At 38.8% G+C, this 10,601-nt stretch overlaps 1 protein-coding gene across 3 annotated transcripts in view; it reads right to left on the reverse strand.

Annotated features, from left to right (window-relative positions):
- Positions 1-10,601, reverse strand: part of med12 (mediator complex subunit 12) — a 194,248-nt gene that overhangs the window by 42,263 nt on the left and 141,384 nt on the right. The gene's annotated exons all lie outside the window — the stretch shown is intronic.

Genomic DNA, 10,601 nt, shown 5'->3' on the forward strand with positions numbered 1-10,601 from the left:
AAGCAGCATCATAGGAGCAGATGCTGCTTGGCCTGCTGTGTTCATCCAGCCCTGCACTTTGTTGTCTCGGATTCTCCAGCATCTGCAGTTCCTACTATCTCTGATTCAAAATTCTAAAGATATGCTTGTCCAATAAGTACAAGTCCCATTTATATGAACTTAAATAATAAAAAAATTAAAACTCAATCTCTCGAATTTACAGCCAGGATACATCTTCTGGAATGTTCCATGTTCTCTCCACTGATCCCCAGTTAGGAGCGTCTTTCTCCATCAAATTCTTCTGTTTGGAATATTAGCTAACAGTATCACTGTTCCTTTAGTTTAGATGAAGGTTTTCTGAGAGCTTAGAGAACTCTGTGAGAGTCAGTGATTCTTTCTTTTATAGCTGAGAGCTGTTATCTTGACAGATGACATTGACTCTCACATGATTCTCAAGTGCCCTCTTCTTTTATTCCCATGATGAGCTATTAATTTCTAATATTAGGATTGGTCCTAGGTTGTCAAAACCATCAGATTTTAAACTTATTTGTGTTTTGGTATCTAGGGAATGGTTTAAATTAATTGGCTAAATTCAAAAACCTGTTGTCTTGGTAAAAAGGCTGTTTTGCCTGCTAACAGTATAGCCTTTTGATACAATGTTTAAATTTGAAGAGCTCTCTGTGAATCTGCTGCTGCCTGCAGACATTTTTTAAATCTCCAAGTCTTTAAAAAAGCATCATCTTTTAAAGTAATCACACACTCTTCCTCCCTATCATTTTACAAAAATCAAATACTCTACCCAACTTTGCAACACAATGTACAAGAGTAAGCCCTTTGGCCCCTCAAGCCTGCTCTGCTATTTAAAAAGATAAGATCATGGCTGTTGCTGATTGTAACTTCAAATCCACATTCCTGCCTATCCTGATACCTTTAATCCTGTTATTTCTCATGATGGTTTCCACTTCTGCCTTCAAAACATCTGAAGTTTCTGCTCTTACTGTCTTTTCAGGAAAAGTCCTAAAGACTCATGGCCCTCACCTCTGTCTGAAATGGGTGCCCATCATCTCCGCACCTAACCTGTCAAGGTTCCTCAGGATTTTATATGCTTCAATCAGGTTGCAATTACTGTTCTAAATTCCAGGGGATACCAGCATAGACTGTGCATCCTTTCCTCTTAAAACAATCTGCCCATTCCAGATATTAATCTGGTAAACCATAACTAAACTGCTCCCAAAATGTTATCATCCTTCTTTAAGTAAGTTGACAAATACTCCAGATGTGGCCTTAGCGATTCCTGTTTAACTGAAGCATAGCCTCCCTAACTTATCCTCACAATAATGATAACATTCTATTTACTTTCCTTATTATTTGCTGTATCGGCACATTAGCATCATGCAACACGTGCTAGACATCTCAGAACTAGTTTGTTATCTATATCAATGATTTGAATGAGAATGTACCAAAGCATGATTAGTAAGTTTGTGGATGATGTTAAAATAGGTGGTATTGTGGACAGTGAGGAAGGTTATCAGAAATTGTGGCAGGATCTTGATCACCTGGGGAAGTGGGCTGAGAAATGGCAAATGGAGTTTAATATAGATAAGTGTGAGGGGTTGCATTTTGGGAAGTCAAATCAAGGTAAGAGTTTCATGATGAATGGTAGGGCCATAAGGAATGTAGTGGAACTCGGAGTTCAGGTGCACAGTTCTCTGAAAGTGGAGTCCCAGATAGACAGGGCAGTGAAGAAGGCTTTTGGCACACTGGCCTTCATCAGTCAGGGCATTGAGCACAGAAGTTGGGAAGTTATGCTGCAGTTGTACAGGACATTTGTGAGGCTGCACTTGGAGTATTGTGTTCAGTTTTGGCCACTTTGTGATAGGAAGGATGTTATTAGAGTGATTAGGGTGATAGGGTGAATGCACTCAGTCTTTTTCCCCAGGGTTGGGGAATTGAGGATGACATTAGGGCATTAGTTTAAGGTATGAGGGGAAAGAATACATGGGAATCTGAGGGGCAACTTTGTTACACAGCATGTCGTATGTATGTGGAATGAGCTGCCAGCGGAAATGTTTGAGGCGGCTGCATAAACAACATTTAAAAGGTATTTGGACGAATACATGGATAGGAAAGGTTTAGAAGGATATGGGCCAAGTGCAAAGAAATGGGGTTAGCGTGAACACATTTGGGCTGAAGGGCTTGTCTCTATGCTGTAGGACTCTATGACTCTATGACTCTATAACTCCGCAACCTTTCACCATTTAGATAATATGCTTCTTTTAGTCTTCTTGCGAAAATGGACAATGTTGCATTTTCCCACATTATACTCTATTTACCCGAGATTTACCCACTCATTTAACTTATCTATATCTATTTGTAGCTTTTTTTGAGACTGTTCACAACTTACTTTATTATGTATCATTATATCATTAGCAGATTTGGCAACAATACCTTCCATTCCTTCATCCAAGTCTTTATATTGTCATGATTCAACTGAGAAGAGTGCACTGATAATTGTGTCCCACTGTTTTACAAGTCATCACAAAATATATAAATGTATAAAATCCGAATAAGCCCATCAAAATAACCAATTTTCCTAAATATTGCTGCTTAGGACAAAAGCAATTCACACCAGGTTGCTTCATAAACGGAATAAAAATTGTAATACACTTAGCTTTGACAAGAGCAGTCAATAGGAAGGATTTCTAATTTATGCAGCTTACACTGTACCTCTTCAAACCACAAATATACACACACTGAATCACAATTAAGCCAGAAAAAAGAGAAAAAGTTCAACTCAAATGCTATGCATCAAAAAAAGTAATGGCAACAAAAAGTACACTTATTTAAGTGGAAAGTTATATATTTTTTATAGTCCTTTTGTTGATAGGCTGTTGCCTGTCAGGTAATTGTTGCCTCTCAATTTAATGATTGGTCGAGAAGGACTTTTCTTTCTTTTAAGCTTTCTTGGATTTGTTTCATCCTTTTTTGGGAAAGAGAGAAAGAGAGAGTTTTCCACTCTTTGGATTTCTTGAAACAATCAGAAGGCTGTTGTCATATTTCCTTAACTCAAAAAATGATCAGAGCCATTCATAGTTGAATTCTCCTTCTTCCTGCTCCCAAAAAGGAAGGTCTAGGCCCGAAACGTCAGCCTCTCTGCTCCTATGATGCTGCTTGGCCTGCTGTGTTCATCCAGCCCTGCACCTTGTTGTCTCGGATTCTCCAGTATCTGCAGTTCCTACTATCTCTGATTGTATTGAACACTTCAATAAAAAGCAACAATTGAATTTCAATTTCCAAAACTTCTTCTGGTTTCTCATTTATGACAGTCCAACCTCCACTTCAGTTCATAATATCAATAGATGGAAAAAGTATGTTGTCTCTTACATACTCCCTTAAAGGCAATGAAATAGCATTTTAAAATGTGTTTCATCACTAGGAAAATATGAAACATATACAACCCAAAAAATTACCTTTATTCACTTTCATTTATACCTTAACCAAAAATTCAACAATTTCTTGCTGTTTACATTCCAAATTCTTCATTTTTAATCTTACTAATTAGCCTACTTCAACACAATCACATTTTTGACAATGCATCAGTGATTATGTTATCTTTTCCAGCAATGTAAACGACTTTGCATCAAATGGTTGAATCAATAATCTCCATCAGATCATTCTTGCGCTTCATGTCTTAAATTTCTCTACAAAAATAATGAGATTATGATCAGTATCTACTAGTGTTATGTAGGAACATAGAATATCACTGCAGGATTAGGCTATTCAGTCCTTCAAGCCTGCTCCACTGTTTGATGTGATCATGGCTATTTATTCAACTCAGTACCCTGTTCCCATTTCTCCCCATATCCTTTGATCGCTTTAGTACTAAGAACAAATCTGTACTATTCGTGTAAGCCTTCAATGTCTTGGCCTCAACAGTTTCTTGTGGGAGAGAATTCCACAGGCTTATCACTCTTTGAGTGAAGGAACTCCTCTTATCTGCCCTAAAAGACTTATCCGTTATCCTTAGACTGTGACCCCTAGCTCTAGATTCTCCGGTCATTGCAACCATGCACCTTGTCGAATCCTGTTTCTATGAGATCTCCCTTCATGCTCCTAAACTCCAGTCTATATAGGCCTAACCAGTCCAGTTTCTCCACCCTACATAAATCCTGCCATCCCAGGAATCACTCCTTCAACAGCTTGAATTTCCTTTGTCAGGTAAGGAGATCAAAACTGCATAAAATTCTCCAAGTGGCGTCATACCAATGTCCTGTAAAGCTGCAGCAAGACATTCCTGCTCCTTTACTCAAATCCTCTTGCTATGAAGACCAAAATACTATTTGTCTTCTTCACCGCCTGCTGCACCGGTATGTTGACTTTTTGTGACTGATGTATAAAACAGATCTCATTGCAGCTTCTCCCTTCACAAGCTACCGTCATTCAGATAATAATCTGTCTGCCTGCTTTTGCTACCAAAGTGGATAACCTCATGTATCTCCACACTATACTGCATATGCCACGTATTTGCCCACTTCTTTAATGTGTCTAAATCACACTGAAACTTCTCTGTTTCCTCCTCACAGCATTACCTCCCACAAAGCTTTTTGCTATTTACAAACTTTGAGATGTAGTATATAGTTTCCTCCTCCAAATCATTAATATATACAATGAATAGCTGGGATCCAAGCAGTATCTCAGTAGTCACTGCCTGCCACTTGGAAAAAGACCCATTCATTCCTAACTTCTGTTTCCAACTAGTTCAAATCCGTTCTATTCGGTACATGACCTCTAATCCCACGCGCTTTAATTTTGCATGCTAACCTCTTGTATGGGGCCTTATTGAAAGGCTTCTGAAAATCTAAGTAAATTGCATCCACTGGCTCCCTCTTATCCATTCTACTGGTGATATTCTCAACAAATTCCAGCAGATTTGTCAAACACAATTTCCCCTTTATAAATCCATGCTTTGTCTGATCCTGTCAATATTTTCTAAGTACTCTGCTATAATTCTCCCCATTACTGCTGTCAGGGTAACTAGTCTATAATTCATCCTTTTCTCTCTGCCTCCCTTACGTTAACTACACTCCAAACCAAAGGAACCGGTACAGAGTCTATAGAATTTTAAAAGATGACTACTAGTGCATCTGTTATTTCTATTTCCGCACTTCCTTAAGTACTCTGGGATGAAGCTTATCAAACGTTGGGGATTTATCCACCTTTAATCCAGTTAGCTTCCCCAACATCATTTCCCTACCAATATTAATTTCTTTTAATTCCTCCTTAGTGTTAGGCCCTGTGTTGTCCTATATTTTTGGGATGTTATTTGTGCCTTCCTTTATGAAGACAGAACTGAAATATGTATTTAATTGGTCTGCCATTTCTTTGTTCCCAATTATACATTCCCCTGTTTCTGACTGTAAGGGACCTATATAGGTCTTTACCAATCTTTTCCTTTTCACACGTTTATAGAAGATTTTACTATCAGTTTGTATATTGCCTGCAAACTTACTCTCATACTCCATTTTCCCCTCTTAATCACTTTGTCTCCCTTTGCTGATATCTAATTTTTTTTTATCTTCAGGTCAGTTGCTTTTTTTGGCCAATTTTTATATCTCTTCATTAGATTTAATACAATCCCTAAGTTACCCTGGTAGCCATGATCTGACCACATTTCCTGTTTTATTGTTATGCCGAATTGGGATAAATAACTCTTGCTGTTAGTCCGTGTGTTGTTGAAATGTTCATCATTGTCTATGTACCATCATCCCTTAAAAGAATAATCCTCAATTTATTATAGCTAGCTTGCGTCTCATACTATCATAATTTCCTTGATTTAAATTTAGGACCCTAGCCTCAGAAACAATTATGTCACCCACCATCTTAAGGAAGAATTCTATCCTATTGTGGTCAGTCTTCCCTAAAGGCCCATGCACTGCTAGATTGTCGATTATTCCTTCCTCATTGCACAATACCTAGTCAAGGATAGCTTTTTCTCTAGAGATAGTAGGAACTGCAGATGCTGGAGAATCTGAGATAACAAGATGTAGAGCTGGATGAACACAGCAGGCCAAGCAGCATCAGAGGAGCAGGGAGGCTAACGTTTTGGGCCTAGACCCCTCTTCAGAAAAAGGGTCTAGGCTCGAAACGTCAGCCTCCCTACTCCTCTGATGCTGCTTGGCCTGCTGTGTTCATCCAGCTCTATACATTGTTAGCTTTTTCTCTAGTTGGTTCCTTAACATAATGATACATAAAACTATCCTGTCAACATTCCAAGAATTCCTCCTTTATGGTATTGCTATGGATTGATTTGCCCGGTCTATAAGCAGATTGAAGTTACCCATAATTACAGCTGTACCTTTATTACTCGTTTCTCTAATTTCCTTTTAACGCCTTCCCCAGTATTACTACCACAGATTAGGGATGTATATACAACTCCTACTATCATTTTCTGCCCCTTGATGTTTCTAAGCTCAACCCATACAGATTGTACTTCACCAGGCCAATATACGTCCTCACAATCCCATTAATTTCCTTTTTAATCAGCATGCTAACCCAACTTCTATTTCTTTTTGTCTATCCTTTCTAAAAATTAACAACCCCTGGACATCCAGTCCCCATTCCTGGTTTCCTTGCAGCGAAGTCTCTATAATCCCCACCTAATTATATCTATTTTCCGACTAATTCATCCATTTTATTGTGAATGATCAGTTTGTTAAGCCTTAAGATTTCAATTTTTATCATTCTTAGTCCCTTTCACTGTTTCCCTGCTCAGTTCTAGTTGTTGAACTCCCTGCCTATTGCCTTCTTTATTTCCCATTCTGTATTTTGATTTGTCTTTACTTCCCCATCATCTGTCTTTCCGTATAGGTTCCCAACATGTGCTGTTTTAGTTTAAGCCCTCCATGATTGCACCCACAAATAATTGTCCAGAGCACATCTCTTCCAGAACTGCCCAAGTGCAACCCCTTCAGCTTGTACTGGTTCCATCTCCCCCAAAAAGGCTATTAATGCCTCAGGAATCTGAAACCTTCCTCCTTGCACCCTCTCTCCAGTCAAATATTCATCTGATATATCCTGCCATTTCTACTCCGACTAGCATGTGGCATTGGTAGCAATCCTAAGATCTTTGAAGTCCTATTTTTTAACTGGCATCCTAACTCCCTATTTTCTGCTTTTAGGTCCTCATCTCTTAGCTATATTGTCGGTACTGATTTGTACCATGACAACTAGCTATTCAGCCTCTACTTCAGAATGTTCTGGAGATACTTCGAGACATTCTTAACCCTAGCACTTGTTTCTTTGCAACCATGTCAGTATAAATTTCAAAATGTTGAAGGTCCAAGAATAATAATAATTTCAAAGTTTCATTTTTGATTATGGAATATTACTTCTAATATTGGTTAAATTTCTTAGAAACACATGTCACTGGCTTTTCTAGTCTTGATTCATCATCTTGTATTAAGTTTGTACTTACACCCAAACCATTAGCATTATTTGAAATTTAATTTTTTTTTGTAAAGTCAGGGGCAGCCAACACCGGTTTGTTTATTAGGATTACCTTCAGCTTGGGGTATCAGTCGTCAGCTTTGCTGCCTCACTGTGGCAGGGACCCGGGTTCGATTCTAGCCTTGATTGACTGCCTATGTGGAGTTTGCACATTCTCCTTGTGTCTGCATGGGTTTCCTCCTGGTGCTCCAGTTTCCTCCCACAGTCCAAAGATGTGCAGGCTAGGTGGATTGGCCATGGGAAATTGACCATAATGTCTAGGGTGGGAAATGCAGAGATATGGTAGGGCATGGGTCTGGGTGGGATGGTCATCAGAGGGTTGCTGTAGACTTGATGGGCTGAATGACCTGTTTCCACACTGTAGGGATTTTACAATTCTATGATTCTCCTCAAAGGCTGCTTGGCATACTGCCGTTGCCTGTTTACCAAACAAATTTGTTAAAGGGCACAGCTATTTTGCTGAAGTTACTTTGGGATGCCTTCTCTATGAGATTAATTAATCCTATCTTGTTGCACAATGCCAGGTCTAGTTCTAAGAAACAAGCCCAAAACTCCTAGAGCTACAGAAACATTACAACATATACAGGCCACTCTGTTCATCCTGCTTGCACTAACTGAAAAAAACTAGCAACCCATTCTAATTCCACTTTCCAACATCTGATTATTAGGCTTGAAGGTTACAGCAATTCAGCTGCAGTTCCAGGTTTTTAAAAAATAAATTCAGCATTCCTGTCTCAGCCATCAAAAAGAACAGTGAATTCCAGGCGCCTACCACCCTCTGAGTGAAAAATAATTTCCTCACGTCCCCCCTTACACTTCCACCTAAAATTAGTGCCCCTCAGTAATTGACCTCTCTGCAAGTGAAAACAGATTATTTCTTTCCACTCTATTCAAGCCAGTCATTATTTCGTGAACCTTGGTTAAGTCACCCCTTAGTCTGCTCTGTTCTATGGAAAACAATACTAATGTATCTAATCTTTCTTCATAGTTGCAATTTTCAAACACAAGCAAAATTTCTGTAAATACCCTCTTATTCTCTGTACAGCAATTATGTTCTTCCTGTAATGTGGAGGCCAGCACTGTACAGAAAACTTCAACTATGGCCTAACCCATAGGTAATATATTTCCAGCAGTACAGACTTAACTTTGTAATATGTACTTCATCCAATGAAGGAAAGCATCTTACGCACCTTCCTTATCATCTATCTACCTGCCCTGCCATTTTCAGGGTGCCCGTGGATATGGACTCCAAGGTGTCATACTTTCTCTATCCTTTTTAATAGCCTCCCATTAATCATGTATTTCCTTATTTTGTCTGCCTTGTCCAAATGCATAACTTTGCACTTTAATGGATTAACTTCCATTTTTCACTTTTTCACCCAGTCAACCAAACTATTGATACTGCAATGATTGTAATGATGTCAATCAGATGGACCTCACAGAATATGAGTTCCCTGATTGAGGTTATTAATCTGGTTCGATCAAGGAACCCTGGCTGACAGATAAAAACGGGAGTCTCAGACATCCTGTTCACTCTGAGAGCTGGCTCTGAGGGAGTTGGATCAATATCAAGGACTTTCCACGTGTAAATAAAGGGTGACTTGATGATGGGATACCAGCCCCTTGTGCAGTTATTTCAGATACTTTACTGTAGTTGACAGGAATTCTTTTCACCATCAACCATCATCTGCAAATTTACAAATCATATTTCCAACATTTAATCTAATTTATAATATATACTTCAAAAACATGGGACCCAGAACTGAGCTGTGTAGAATATCATAAGAAAATATTTTCCTTTCATAATAAGATCCATTGAACTTCATCCTTTGTTTCTTGTCACTGATCCAATTTTGGTTCCCTCTCACCACATTCTCCTGCATCCCATAGGCTTTAATGTTTCTGAATAATCTGCTATATGAGATCTTGTCAAATGCCTTAATAAAATCTATATCGGCAACATCCACTACCCTCATCAGTCCTCCTTGTAACTGCTTCAAAAAGTTCCATTAACTTAATAAAACATAACCTTTCTTTAACACAACCATGCTGACTATACCTGACTTTCTGAGTAAAAGTCAATCTTATCTCTCAATATTACTTCTGGCAATTTGTACACCACCATGGTCAGACTGATTGACCTATAAACATTTGACTTATAAAAACCAAAAGAACTGCGGATGCTGTAAATCAGGAACAAAAACAAAGTTGCTGGAAAAGCTCAGCAGGTCTGGCAGCATCTGTGGAGGAGGAAACAGAGTTAACGTTTGGGATCCGGTGACCCTTCCTCAGAACTCACACTTCTCTGTATCTATGCCACTGTTGCCCATCCAACATTTCTATATTTTCTATATATAATTGCCCTGCCTTTCTAACAAGCTCCCATTATCGCTTCTTTTGTGCTCTACCCTACCATGGAGTTAGGGGTATTCCACCACTACAACACTGAAACAAGTGACTTCATGCCTTTACCATTTGTCATCTCAATCCAAACTGTTTCCACATCCTGGTTTTTTGAACTTAGGACATCCCTCTCCATTGTACTAATTTTATTATTTAGTTTTTATTATTTTTGTATGAGATATGGGTGTTGCTGGCAGGGTCAGCTTTTCTTGCCCAGTCCTAACTGTTCTTGCAAGACCATTTCAGAAATCAGTTAAGAGTCAATCACATTGATGTACATCTGGAATCACAGATAGGCCAGACCAGCTAAAGCTGCCACATTTCCTTTCCTAAAAGACATTAGTGAACCAGATTTTTTTTTTATAACTATTGACAATGGTTACATTTTCAACATCAGACTAGATTTTAATTCCAGATTTTTATTGAGTTCAAAATTCACCGTAGCCATGATGGGATTTGAACGCATGTTCCAAGATCATTTGCCTTGGGCCTTTGGATTACTAATCCAGTGACATTATGCACTAGCACAACTTCTCATTAACTAACAGAATCATGCTCCCCCCACCCCACTATTTCCTAGCTTATGGTCCTTCCTGAATTTCCCGTACTCTTCAATGTTCACGTACCGATCCATGTCATTTAGCAGCCATGTCTCTATAATGCATGAGATGACAAGGTATAGAGCTGGATGAACACAGCAGGCCAAGCAGCAT

This window comes from Rhincodon typus, chromosome 14 (assembly GCF_021869965.1).
Source record: "Rhincodon typus isolate 14 chromosome 14, sRhiTyp1.1, whole genome shotgun sequence".
NCBI lineage: Eukaryota > Metazoa > Chordata > Chondrichthyes > Orectolobiformes > Rhincodontidae > Rhincodon > Rhincodon typus.